This window comes from Manis javanica, chromosome 9, assembly GCF_040802235.1.
Source record: "Manis javanica isolate MJ-LG chromosome 9, MJ_LKY, whole genome shotgun sequence".
Lineage (NCBI taxonomy): Eukaryota > Metazoa > Chordata > Mammalia > Pholidota > Manidae > Manis > Manis javanica.
Genome location: NC_133164.1, coordinates 17,143,201 through 17,155,544, shown reverse-complemented (window position 1 = coordinate 17,155,544; position 12,344 = coordinate 17,143,201). Strand labels below are relative to the sequence as shown.

General features: G+C 36.0%; 1 long non-coding RNA gene across 4 annotated transcripts in view; it reads left to right on the top strand.

Annotated features, from left to right (window-relative positions):
- LOC118973652 (uncharacterized) overlaps nt 1-12,344 on the top strand; it is a 225,241-nt gene that overhangs the window by 120,408 nt on the left and 92,489 nt on the right. For all 4 annotated transcript variants that reach the window (XR_012121018.1, XR_012121017.1, XR_012121019.1 and 1 more), the window contains exons 3-4: nt 5,088-5,148; nt 11,918-12,033. This is a non-coding gene — a long non-coding RNA (uncharacterized lncRNA). The remainder of the gene's footprint in view (nt 1-5,087; nt 5,149-11,917; nt 12,034-12,344) is intronic.

Genomic DNA, 12,344 nt, shown 5'->3' with positions numbered 1-12,344 from the left:
CGCTGTTATTTAACATAGTACTAGAGGTCCTAGCCATGGCAATTATACAAAACAAAGAAATACAAGGAATCCAGATTGGGAAAGAAGAAGTTAAACTGTCACTATTTGCAGATGACATGATATTGTACATAAAAAACCCTAAAGACTCCATTCCAAAACTATTAGAACTGATATCAGAATACAGCAAAGTTGCAGGATACAAAATTAACACCCCGAAATCTGTGGCTTTCCTATACACTAACAATGAACCAATAGAAAGAGAAATCAGGAAAACAATTCCATTCACAATTGCATCAAAAAGAATAAAATACTTAGGAATAAACCTAACCGAAGAAGTGAAAGACCTATACCCTGAAAACTATAAGACCCTCTTAAGAGAAATTAAAGGGGACACTAACAAATGGAAACTCATCCCATGCTCTTGGCTAGGAAGAATTGATATTGTTAAAATGGCCATTCTGCCCAAAGCAATATACAGATTTGATGCAATCCCTATCAGATTACCAAAAGCATTCTTCAACGAACTGGAACAAATAGTTCAAAAATTCATATGGAAACACCAAAGACCCCGAATAGCCAAAGCAATCTGGAGAAGGAAGAATAAAGTGGGGGGGATTTCACTCCCCAACTTCAAGCTCTATTATATAGCCATAGTAATCAAGACAATTTGGTACTGGCACAAGAACAGAGCTACAGACCAGTGGAACAGAATAGAGACTCCAGGCATTAACCCAAACATATATGGTCAATTAATACTTGATAAAGAAGCCATGGACATACAATGACGATATGACAGTCTCTTCAACAGATGGTGCTGGCAAAACTGGACAGCTACATGTAAGAGAATGAAACTGGGTCACTGTCTAACCCCATACACCAAAGTAAATTCGAAATGGATCAAAGTCCTGAATGTAAGTCATGACACCATAAAACTCTTAGAAAAAAACATTGGCAGAAATCTCTTGGACATAAACATGAGCGACTTCTTCATGAACATATCTCCCCGGGCAAGGGAAACAAAAGCAAAAATGAACAAGTGGGACTATACCAAGCTGAAAAGCTTCTGTACAGCAAAGGACACCATCAATAGAACAAAAAGGCAACCTACAGTATGGGAGACTATATTCATAAATGACAGATTCAATTAAGGGTTGACATCCAAAATATATAAAGAGCTCATGCACCTCAACAAACAGAAAGCGAACAATCCAATTAAAAAATGGGCAGAGTAGCTGAACAGACAGTTCTCCAAAGAAGAAATTCAGATGACCAACACACACATGAAAAGATGCTCCACATCACTAGTCATCAGAGAAATGCAAATTAAAACCACAATGGGATATCACCTGACACCAATAAGGATCGCCACCATCCAAAAGACAAACAGCAACAAAGTTGGCAAGGTTGTGGAGAAAGGGGAACCCTCTTACACTGCCGGTGGGAATGTAAATTAGTTCAACCATTGTGGAAAGCAGTATGGAGGTTCCTCAAAATGCTCAAAATAGAAATACCATTTGGCCCAGGAATTCCACTTCTAGGAATTTACCCTGAGAATGCAGCAGCCCAGTTTGAAAAAGACAGATGCATCCCTATGTTTATTGCAGCACTATTTACAATAGCCAAAAAATGGAAGCAACCTAAATGTCCATCAGTAGATTATGCTCAGTGAAATAAGCCAGGTGGAGAAAGACAAGTACCAAATGATTTCACTCATATGTGGAGTATAAGAACAAAGAAAAACTGAAGGAACAAAACAGCAGCAGAATCACAGAACCCAAGAATGGACTAACAGTTACCAAAGGGAAAGGGACTGGGGAGAATGGGAGGAAAGGGAGGGATGGGGGGGAAAGAAAGGGGGTATTACGATTAGCATGTATAATGTGGCGGGGGGCATGGGGAGGGCTGTGCAACACTGAGAAGGCAAGTAGTGATTCTACAACATCTTACTACGCTGATGGACAGTGACAGTAATGGGGTTTGTGGGGGGGGACTTGGTGAAGGGGAGCCCTAGAAAACGTAATGTTCTTCATGTAATTGTAGATTAATGATAACAAGAAAAGATATAACCTTTAAAGCATCTAGAGAAAAATTACAAGCTTTTACTTTCAAGAAGCAAAATAGTCCCTATACTGAATTCCTCAGTGGAAATAAAGTCAGGAAACAATGACATTACATCCTTTAAGTTAAAAGAAAGAAACCTGCCAAATTAGAAATCTATAACCAGTGAAGGTTTCTTCTAAAATGAAAAAACAAAAACAAACTAAAGTTGACAAGCTAAAACTATAACAAATTGTTTCCTATTTGTTATAAAAGAAACATTAAAAATAATTTTTCAAGGAAAATGAATATTATAAGAGATGAAAACACAGAAATGCAGGGAAGAAAAAATGCAATGAAAGCTTAAATATGTGGGTAAATATAAATACTGACTAAAATTAATAATTTTACCTTTGGTGGTTAAAAAGTACTTATAGAAATAAGATGCATGATAAAAACAAAAGGCAAGAGGTGACAATAAATGACATTAAAGCATTTTAGGATCCTTATATAATCTAAAAAGTGGTGAAGATTTGATTTATATTAAACTCTTATAGCTTAAGAATTCATATTATGATTTCTAATGTAATTAACATATGTAGCCAAAATTGAAGGAAAATGGATGTTAAAAATAGTCTATGAAATCCAAAGGATACAAAGAAAAGTTTCATAAGGAAAAGAGACATAGAACAGGCAAAGCAAACAGAAAACAGAGTAAGAGAGATGTAATGTCAAATGTATCATACAAGGGTAAAGCTGTTCAATGGCTTTGGAAAACTTTTTTACCATTTCTTACAAAGTTAAGTGTACATCCATTCTATGACCCAGAAATGTCACCCAGTCGTATTTCTCCCAAAAGAAATAGGAATATATGTACATGCAAATACTTTTAACAGCTTTATTCATAATATACAAGAATGTGTAACAACTCAATTACATGTCAGCAGGAAAAGAATCATTCAGTGTAATTCTCAGCAATAAAATATGCTACTGATACATGCTAAGCATGTGTCATATATCATGTGGAGCAAGGGAAACTATACATAAAAGCTTACATGCTGCATAATTCGTTTATATGAAGTATGTATTTAATCTATGGCACTGGAGCTCAGCACAATGGTTATCTGTGGGAGTGGAGATTTGTAATATAGTCAATGGAAATTTTGGGGATGATGGAAAGGTTCTATATTTTGTTTAAAGTGTTGCTTATCCAGACTTCAGATTTGTAAAAATTTGGCATATTACACACACGCAAGATTCATCTCACTATGTAAATTTCACTTCAATAAAAAATGAAAAGCAAACAAAAAGCAAAGCAAAACCACACACAGCAAGTTAGCAGAGTAAGTGCTGTAAATCTTAGAAAAGATACTACCAGACTGGATTTTAAAAATCCAAAATAAATATTGTTTAAAAGACACATTTATAAAGACACACAAAAGGACAAAGAAAGGTTGAAAGTAAAAGCATGAAAAAAAAGTATTCCACAAAAACACTAACTGAAGGAAAACTAGAATATACAAATTACTGTCAGACAAAGTACAATTTAGGGTCAGAAACATTACTAAACATAAAAAGAGATATTCCCTCACATTCCCCCACAAAGTAAATAAAACAACTCTTAGATTTTATATGTACCTACAAATATATACCCTCAAAATATATACTGAAAAAATTGCCAGACTATAAAAAAGAAATCATAGTAAGTCATAGTGAGTCACACTGTCATAGTAAGAGATTTCAAATACCTACCTCAGAATAGAAAGAAAAATCAGGCAAAAAAAAAATCATTAACGTTGTAGAAGATCTGAACATTTTAACACACTTGACCTGACTGACCTAAATACAGTAAAGCATGAGCAACTGCAGAATGTACGTTCTATTTCAAGGAAGCATTGAGAAGTCATCGAAATGGCCATATACAGGCCTATAAAGCAAGCTGCAACACATTTCAAAGGATTTTAATCAGAAAGAATATCTTCTCTGACTATAAAGAGAGGCAGAATCAGTAACAATCAAATCACTTATAAATTCCACCCTATGTTTGGAATTTAAGTAATACATCATTAAAAAAAGTGGAACTCTTATACAGTAATAATGCGAGTCCACATTGATACAGTCACTTTTGAAAACTGGTAGTACCTAATGAAATAGAAAATACAGATTTCCATTAATGCAGCAAGTCCACTCCTAAGAATGTACTCAAGAAAGATGCATACATATGTTCATCAAAAACATGTACAAAAATGTTTATAGCAACGCTATTTGAAATAGCCCCAAACTGGTTAATGTTCCCCTCAAATGGTCATCAAACCATCACAATGGAAAACGGTGGCATATTCATAGTATTCAATCAATTTATTTTCATGTGAAAATGAACAAATTACCAATATGTGCAACAACCTGGATAATTATCAATTTTGAGTAAATAACACAAAAGTATACATTCCTTGTGATCCTACCTGTATAAAGTTCCTCTATGTAAATTACATTGATGGATATCCTGGTAGTAGTTACTTTTGATAAAAAAGGGAATTAGTAACTGTAAGAGGGCAAAAAAGAGGCCTTTGGGCCAGTAGTGTTCTATTTCCTGACCTGGGTTCTGATTTTGTGAAAATTCAGTAAGCTTTATGCTTAAGAGTTACATGGCTTTATATAGAGAGAGAAGTACATGTATGTAATAAACTAAAAAGTTGATTTAAAAACATGAGGCAAATTCAAGTATCTTCAGTAATGACAAATGTTCTCTTCTTTGAGGATTTAACTGTACTTGTTGAAAAAAATGAAAGGTAATTTTAAGCCATCTGATGAATAAAATGGGTGATTAAAGCAAGGAAAGGTGGTCTGACCAAAATGGGAATGTAACATAATGAGATAGATTATTTTATGAGACACAGAAAGTAGTCATAATAATGACATTTCAAAAGGGGTTTCCATGCATTTTAATGAATGGAAAACTGGCAGGAGTAAGTGTAACTGTTTGTATGAAATCATGCTGTTTGTTTACACAGGTATATGTGGATGTCTTTAACCATTTTTTTCATATACAGCTTCTCATTTTGACCATTCCAACCATCTGGTGCAGTAAGGGCAATTACTTTGTGAAGGCAGGTATGATCCCATTATTTTTTACTTTATCTGGGTGGGGGAAGAGAGAGACGGAGGCAGGGAGGATACCTGAGGTTTTTGAATTACCAAAGGTTACACACAGCGGGAAAGTATACACAGCTAGAGGCTGACTTTGTCTAGGTCTTCTAATTCCTGTCCACTTTCTAGTCCTCTGCATTCTGGAGAGTAATAATGGTATCTGTACCTTTTTCTATCTTTGAGCTATTTCCTTATCTACACTACTCTTTTGTGCAATATAGCATGTCAAGTTTCTGATCTTATGTTAAACTAATACATGACTTTTAATAAGATCTAGAAATTTTGTATCTAAGTCTGTATCACCCATACACGATAGTCAGTAGGAAAATTTTTATAATCAGCATTTTTATTTTACCAGTAATCTCCAAGACCTTGTAAAATCAAGCTTTTATTTTAGGGCCAATTTGTCTGATTCCAGTATTTGTCACATAAATACTGTAATTCTGTAATTAAATCCAAGCACAGAGTTCCTCTCTTAAAGTTCGTTAACATATTTGCTAGTGTTTGGATGATATCCCAAGCTACTTCTGATGAATTATTCTGTCCTCGGAGAATTAACTTGGAGCATAGAAACATACCTTGCTTCTCTATAGAGTGCATTTTACATAGTAGATGATCAACAGATATTTATGGAATGCATTAATGAATGAATGATTAATGATATGTGGCACTTTGGAGAAGGGGCTCAGAGCATCCCATAACATCAGGATTGTACCTTAGGATGATATATTACCTCTGCACTTTCTAACAATATATGCAGTGTGCTGGGCATCTCAGGCGTGCTCCTGAGGCCACACAATCAGGTACTTGTGGGTGATACTCATTTTTACTGTTAATTTGATTTTTATAGCTTTCTGATGTTTTTATTTTATGTGTAGAATCCACATGACCTATAGAAGACAATAGCTAGTAGATATAACCAAATTAAGCTTTGATGATTTATTTCAGAAAATAATGTTACATTGGATTTCTTACGATAGGTGGGAAAAGACAATTATTTTCTTTGCCCAGCTTTCTTATCCTATGTTTGCAGTTGTGAGGTTTTTTTTAATGGTGGCATATTTACTTATTTAGTTATTTTTATTTTTTATTTTTTATTGGAGCATCATTAATATCAATTTTATATTAGTTTCAAGTATGCAACAAAGCGGTTCAACAGTTATCCATTTTATTAAATCCTCACCCCCACTATTACAGCTGCTATCTGCAACACAGGAAGATGTTACAGAATCATTGGCTCCATCCTCCGTGCTGTACCACCATCCCAAGACCAATTTATATTATGATTGAGAATTTTTGTGCCCCTTTATCCCCTTACCCTTCCCACTCACCCACCTCAGCTCCTTCTCCATGGTAACCAAATTGTGGCAGATATATTTATATGCAGAGTGTACCGATGGCTGAACAATTTTTACAGAATTTGGAGACTTCTTACATTTCCAGCATTTTTCTTTTCTCCAACTTCAGTATATAAGTCCCAACAAAAAAAAAAGATGGCTAACTCAAAGGATTACGAAGAGAATATTTACAGAGCTATGAGCAAGGTCAAAATGGAATCATTATACAAAACAAAACATGCACTTACTTTACAACTCAGCAATTTGACTTCCAGGGAAATAAAGACTTATAGTCACACAGAAACCTGTACACAAATTCTCATAGACGCTGCATTCCTAAAAGACCAAGAAAGGCAGAGAATTGGGGAAGAGAGAGCAGGGGGCACATAGAGATACCTGGACATCTCTGGTGTATGCAGATACTTGCTTCTAGTATTTCCCAGAGCAAGATTGTTCTCTTAAAAGGAGTATTTATTTTTCTGAGATTTTCACTACATTATTTTCAGTTGTCTATGTATACTTCTACCTGGATGATTCTGTGATTGGTATTCTATTTGATCTGAACATATATTTATAGTTTTCAGTAAATGGACACCATGTAAACTGCATACATTTCATTTCTTAAATATTAATTAAAAATATTAAGGCTTCACAATAAGCAAGCTGCTGTGGTAAGTCTTAACAGAGATAAAATTCATAAAGTGGGGGAGAGAGAGGTACCTCAAAACTGCTTATAATCCTGTACAGTAGATAGAAATATTTACCAAAAAACACCATTACATGGAACAAACTGAAAGATAGAGAGTGCTGTGTCTTTAATCAGATGTAAAATTCTAAATTAAAATATTGTTGTCATTACACATACAGCTTTAAATTTCCATCAGCTGTGCAAATGTTTGTGGTGGGGGAGTGACATGAGAGATGTGATACTTCTGAATCTCATCCAAGGAATCTAGTTAACAGAGTCCTGAGATAGCTTTGCATTTGAGGCAAATCAGGTTTTCTCCCACTTTCCATCATTTTCCTATGGAAGTGCAAGAATGCTCTTTCTGCATTCAGTTTTGCCTATTGCCTTCACATGTTGCAACTATGAACTACATCAGTCCTTCAGCCTCAATCCTTGACTTCTATTTTCCTGTCACATCACAACATTTGGAAAGAAACAAACTTACAATCTGATTTTTTGTTTTTAACAAGATAGAAAAGATTATGTATATCATCTATCAATTTCAAAATATAGGCCACGTAAGGCATCCTGACATGAAAGCATACTTTTTCAATTAAAGTATGTTTTTTCAGTATGAAGGAAAGATTCAACTGGGATTGTTCTGAATGAAATAAGTACATTATAACCAACTTTGGCATATTACCATCTGTGAAAATGAAAATAAATCTGCATATCCTCTAAAATATTTATTTAGATTTTTTCTTTAAAATTGTTTTCTTGCATTTGATTGTCACCAGCAAATATAAAAAAATGAGAACTTTTTCTAAAAACTGGAACTAAACAAGAACTCTTATGAAGGAGCACGAATCTAACAGTCATTGTTCTTTGTACTCACTTTCCTTGCACAATGGATTTTAATTTGCCTGACTGTTACTTTCAAAGTAAAAGAAAGAATATAACTTGTAATGAACACAATTTACTCAGTTTTACAAAAACTTTTTGGTTTAAATAATTTATGTAATATGAAGTTGTCAATAACCGCTCAAATTTTACTTTCCTAAAATGGATTTGCTTTGCAGTCCATTCTAAATAGTACATATATTTTGAGTCTATTAGTCTTCAATAAAAGAGAGGATATTTTTATCATAGTGTCTCTTTAGAACAATACCACTATTCTTTATTTTAAAAGTATCCTTATCTTGAACAAGTTTGCATATCATTTTATCCTAATTCATCTCATTTTATCCTAATTCAGAAGCAATAGAAATAAATCTTGCAGATGAGAATTGAGACAGAGACAAACGATTTGTTGTCCGAGGTGACATCGGCGCAGGGGATTGGTTGCGTGTGAACCGAAGACCTTAACATCTAGCGCATCTAGTGCAGTTCATGCACAGTGGCCAAACCACTAAAACAGCTAACTTACCATGAGCAATAGAGACTGAAAAGCTCATCTCTCCTTCTGCAGTGCCAGCAGCTGGTGGTTACTGCTGTTCTGAAGATGACTGCTTCAGCCACACTTTAAAATTAGAAACTCAGGAAGTAATGAGATTGGGGTCGGGCTTGTTTTCTGAGGAAGGAGGAAGTAGGGAGGATTCCCCCTAGCAGTATACTAAACTCTTCTACTCCTGAAAGTCAAATTTTTCATGCCAAAATGACAACTTTCTGAAGAGTGTAAATAACAGCCTCTTCTCCCACACCCACGCCTACCTTACCCTGTCCAACCTTGCTCGTTGCCAGAGAACTCCAGGGGAGAGCCACCGGGAGAGTGTGGGGCACATAGGACGTGCTGGGGCAGGCGTGGGAGGGAGAGAGGGGCCCTGACTGAAAGCCGGACTGCAGATGGTGAGGACACGGGGGTGGGCAAGAGAAGTGCCATTTAAAGAACACGGGGAACTTACAAGGATTTGCCACCAAGGCTAGAAAGCTCTCATAGTGATACTCCTTAAAATGAAGGCATCAAGCAGAAGCCTGTAAGCCTTCTGAAAGAGGGAAGAAGGATCAAGAAAGTAGGCTTGACGAGACCTGTTTGTTACTAACTCTCAAATGAGGAAGAGTAGCAAGATTTAAGTCCGCTACCAAACAGTGTATCTGTAAACACTTCAACTAAAATGTTCTTTCAGTTCTTTCGTCAATGTCCTTTGTACTCAACTGTTCCCTTTTTGTAACAAATCCCAAAGAAGTAACCTCCATCTGGGACTCTTTGCAAAATTGCTGATTCTGGGTGGCCTGGGAAACAAAACATCAAACACATCTCAAGGAAAGAAAGTAAAAAGTCACATCAAGTCCAGTGTTTTGGGAACTGGACGACTTTGGAGGTGACTTGGTTGCCAGCTCCAGGCTCCTTAATCTCTTTAGTCTCAAATTAGGAAGAAAAACCTGTTCTCCCTGCATTCCTTTTCAAAAATGTTCCCTTCTCATACCCAGATGGTGCCCTTTGAACTCAAAAGCTAAAGAACTTTGTTCCCCACTGTAAATCGTCCCCACGGCCATGTTGCTTTTCCATTTAGCTGCCAAGCTGGGGAGAATTGGCAGTTACACCGGAGAGTTAGCACTTTGAAATATTATACCACCACATATGTAACAGGTTAGCACAGTGCCTGGACATGAGAGCTCTCTACAAACGTGAGTGCCTTCCTTCCCTCTGGGCACTAAACGGGGCCCCATCTATTTGCACTTCCACCACTGAGAGAGAGGGAAAGGAAGATGGGGAGGTTGGTGCTTGGTGTCCTAAAAGGGGACAGATAGAGAAGAAAATAAAACAGAAAAATAGGAAGGATGTTGCTGGCCCTTTATGGTAAAACTCAGTTTTAGATTTATAGGTCATTAAGCAAAGCCTGAAAAAAATCAACGGGAGAGCAAGACAACAGGAAATGGAAATATTAATATTGAAACCCCTGAAAGCAATCACCTTTGTCTCTGGTTATTAAACAATCCACACTCTAAAACCTCACAGCCCAAGTATTACAGGCACTAACTAAAGACCTATTAGTGGACTGTCTTTGTTAATAATTAAGGATGGTTTTAAGTTTTTCCATTGCATTTTATTTAGTACAGTCCAAAATATCATCACCTAGAAGAAATAAGCAATAGTGGGCTGTTATTTATATAATCTGTGAAAATAAGCACTAACCCACTCCTCTAGTCCCTGAATAAAACTAGACATATGGTGGGTATTAAAAAGCAAATGTAGTCTATCGCAAATTCGTAAATTTTTGTTTTCTCCTGGAAACTCACTTAAAGGGAATTTCTGTGCTTTTGGTCTTCCTTTAAGAGATGAATGCTCTAAAACACTGCCCACACCTTCAAAAATCTTTATCCAGAGGAGAGAGACTCCTAAAAGTTTTCAAATTAAATGGGGAGTAATATGGCAATTTAACCAGCTAAGAAGAGAGTGAGCCTCTACAATTATTCCCTATGAGGGCTTCCTGTGACCAGAGGAGAGCATTACCTCTAGCTTTGCCCCAAACAAATAAGTCAAGAGAAATTCGAGCCAATGTTTAAATAAGAAATACATTATCCAGATTGTTACACAGAAAAAAAAATTGCACTGGATTTGGTCGAGCTTTCAGAGTTTGATGAAAAGACTAAACCAGAAGTTGGAAGTTGTGTTCGTCTTAGATCTGTGAACTTGAACAAGTACGTCACTGAGTCTCACTTTCCTCATCTACAAAATAGGATAAGAGAATCTATTGCGTCTATCTTTATGTGAAAAAGAACTATAGATATACATTATTATTCACAGTTGGATGATATTTATATAACATATTCTGCAAGTTCCTCCTTCCAAAAGGATTTTATTCCACTTGAATGTTTATTAGGTATAGCCCAAATCTCTGGTGTTTCTGGAAAGAATAAAAAGGGTTAAATCCAGGTATTACAAAACTCTCTTCATCCCTCTGACCTCTAAGCCCTTGGTTCTCAAAATCCTGCGTGTGCTCTCCATGCAGACTGCTTGATCTCACTTGGGGTAGGGAAAAAGATGCTTCTAAATTTAGTCTAAGTGAATTTAGCACATGGCATCCTACCTTCCCAGGTCAAGAGGTCCCAGTGTTTCTGGAAAACTAGAAAACAGACTTTGCTGGGCAATAGAAATTGGAGAAGGGACACCATTCAACTACTTAGAGAAAAACAGTAACTTGGGGATTTGTTTTTTTGAGCTAAATTTCTTTAAAAAAAAAAGCTATGCCCTAATGTGAAAAGGCATCTTGACTTAGACCTTGGAGATATTTCCCTGATGGCATGTAAGACATAGTAAATTATTTGGCATCTGGTCCATGTGCCAAATGGACTCTGCCCCAAGAGAGTTAATCAAGCTTGGAACTGGGCAAATTATGCTTATTGGATCTGAGAATAAAAATAAATAGAAGCACATGGAGGGTTAGAATAGAGGTTTTCTTTTCAAAGTCGATAAAGGCACAAAGGGGAAAGGAATAAGGAAAACAACAGCCAAGACTTAAATTAGGAACAATTTGTAAGAAAGAATGTGATTTAAACCTTGCAAGTTTCTTAATAACAAAGATATACCTTTACTTTGAGGTGAGCATAGGCGGTTTTGTAGTTGCAAATGACAGCAATGTGAGTTTCTGTGAACTTTACCTGTAAGAAACAGGTATGATCTGCCATGTGTCCTTTTTGCTCAGTAAGGCATAAGGATTCAGAAAGACATACTTTTATGTTTATCATAGGATATCCCCAGTTACTAATATTCTTATTTTTTTTCCCCTAGTTGCACCAAAGGCATAAAAGGAGTCCTGGAAAATAGCAGCTTTGAAGACTGGAGACTGGAGTGGTGCAAAATCCCAAATGAAGGTGACTGGTTGGATCTGCAATAACACGACTGCAGTAAGTGCCGTTTAAACTATGTGAACACTGCCATCTAACGCACTGCTAAAAATCAGCAAGTGCTTTGGGACGTTATACTGGGAAGCAAGAGAAACCAGAAATACCCACCTAATTAGGGACACTTTAAATTAAATTGAATGTAGTATTTAATAGATCATAACTCTTACACTTTATTTTCAGCACACCAACAGTATTTATTTTCTGAATGCCTGTCACCTTTCTCTCTTCTCTTTTCAAATCAATTTTTTTATTTTACCAATACTGTGTAGCAAATGATATTTAAATTAAGAAATTTTCTATCTGAGGACAAT